Source organism: Durio zibethinus, unplaced genomic scaffold (genome assembly GCF_047325235.1).
Source record: "Durio zibethinus cultivar Kanyao isolate XHJ-2024 unplaced genomic scaffold, ASM4732523v1 HiC_scaffold_317, whole genome shotgun sequence".
Taxonomy (NCBI): Eukaryota; Viridiplantae; Streptophyta; class Magnoliopsida; order Malvales; family Malvaceae; genus Durio; species Durio zibethinus.
Window position 1 is genome coordinate 55,001 of NW_028322940.1, and position 2,500 is coordinate 57,500.

The following is a 2,500-nucleotide window of genomic DNA, read 5'->3' on the forward strand; positions in this document are numbered from 1 at the left end:
TCGGCACACGCTCGGCCCTGGTGCGGGCGGTTGCCTCGACCACCATCGGCACACGCTGGGCGCTGGTGCGGTCGGTTGCCTCGACCACCATCGGCACACGCTGGGCCCTGGTGCGGGCGGTTGCCTCGAGCACCATCGGCACACGCTGGGCCCTGGTGCGGGCGGTTGCCTCGACCACCATCGGCACATGCTGGGCCCTGGTGCGGGCGGTTGCCTCGACCACCATCGGCACACGCTGGGCCCTGGTGCGGCAGGTTGGCTCGAGCACCATCGGCACACGCTGGGCCCTGGTGCGGGCGGTTGCCTCGAGCACCATCGGCACACGCTGGGCCCTGGTGCGGGCGGTTGCCTCGAGCACCATCGGCACACGCTGGGCCCTGGTGCGGGCGCTTGCCTCGAGCACCATCGGCACACGCTGGGCCATGGTGCGGGCGGGTGCCTCGAGCACCATCGGCACACACCAGGGCCCTGGTGCGGGCGCTTGCCTCGACCACCATCGGCACACGCTGGGCACTCGTGCGGGCGGTTGCCTCGAGCACCATCGGCACACGCTGGGCCCTGGTGCGGGCGGTAGCCTCGAGCACCATCGGCACACGCTGGGCCCTGGTGCGGGCGCTTGCCTCGACCACCATCGGCACACGCTGGGCACTCGTGCGGGCGGTTGCCTCGAGCACCATCGGCACACGCTGGGCCCTGGTGCGGGCGGTTGCCTCGAGCACCATCGGCACACGCTGGGCCCTGGTGTGGGCGGTAGCCTCGATCACCATCGGCACACGTTGGGCCCTGGTGCGGGCGGTTGCCCCCACCACCATCGGCACACGTTGGGCCCTGGTGCGGGCGCTTGCCTCGACCACCATCGGCACACGCTGGGCCCTGGTGCGGGCGCTTGCCTCGACCACCATCGGCACACGCTGGGCCCTGGTGCGGCAGGTTGCCTCGACCACCATCGGCACACGCTGGGCCCTGGTACGGCAGGTTGCCTCGAGCACCATCGGCACACGCTGGGCCCTGGTGCGGGCGGTTGCGTCGATCACCATCGGCACACGCTGGGCCCTGGTGCGGGCACTTGCCTCGACCACCATCGACACACACTGGGCCCTGGTGCGGGCGGTTGCCTCGACCACCATCGGCACACGCTGGGCCCTGGTGCGGCAGGTTGCCTCGACCACCATCGGCACACGCTGGGCCCTGGTGCGGGCGCTTACCTCGACCACCATCGGCACACGCTGGGCCCTGGTGCGGCAGGTTGCCTCGAGCACCATCGGCACACGCTGGGCCCTGGTGCGGGCGCTTGCCTCGACCACCATCGGCACACGCTGGGCCCTGGTGCGGTCGGTTGCCTCGAGCACCATCGGCACACGCTGGGCCCTGGTGCGGGCGCTTGCCTCGACCACCATCGGCACACGCTGGGCCCTGGTGCGGGCGCTTGCCTCGACCACACGCTGGGCCCTGGTGCGGGCGCTTGCCTCGACCACACGCTGGGCCCTGGTGCGGCAGGTTGCCTCGAGCACCATCGGCACACGCTGGGCCCTGGTGCGGGCGCTTGCCTCGACCACCATCGGCACACGCTGGGCCCTGGTGCGGCAGCTTGCCTCGAGCACCATCGGCACACGCTGGGCCCTGGTGCGGTCGGTTGCTTCGAGCACCATCGGTACACGCTGGGCCCTGGTGCGGGCGGTTGCCTCGATCACCATCGGCACACGCTGGGCCCTGGTGCGACAGGTTGCCTCGAGCACCATCGGCACACGCTGGGCCCTGGTGCGGGCGGTTGCCTCGAGCACCATCGGCACACGCTGGGCGCTGGTGCGGTCGGTTACCTCGAGCACCATCGGCACACGCTGGGCCCTGGTGCACCATCGGCACACGCTGGGCCCTGGTGCGGGCGGTTGCCTCGAGCACCATCGGCACACGCTGGGCCCTGGTGCGGGCGGTTGCCTCGACCACCATCGGCACACGCTGGGCGCTGGTGCGGGCGGTTGCCTCGACCACCATCGGCACACGCTGGGCCCTGGTGCGGCAGGTTGCCTCTGGTGCGGGCGGGTGCCTCGAGCACCATCGGCACACGCTGGGCCCTGGTGCGGGCGGTTGCCTCGAGCACCATCGGCACACGCTGGGCCCTGGTGGGTTTAGGCACATCTTCAAATTTCTGCCGTGCCAATGCCATTTTTATGGCTTGTAAATTCATACAACGGTCCCCTAAGCCTTCACGTGAAGTTTCGTTGGAAGATGACTCGTTTTCTATTTTTCACGATTTTCGAAACTTTTTGCGGTTCGGGATTTTTTAAAATTTTTTTATAAGGATTTTTGGCCCCAAATTTTGTAGGCGTGATCCTTCTATTTTTGTTGGCATGCACAAAAAAATTCAGCTAAAAACTCGAAGTGGAGAAGATTTTGTGACCGTTTGAAAAAAGTGTCCCCATTTCAGACACTTTAACGGCTACTGGTAGCAAACCTGTAAAATCTCAAATGCTCTTTAAGGGGGTGTGAATTCTCAGAGGTT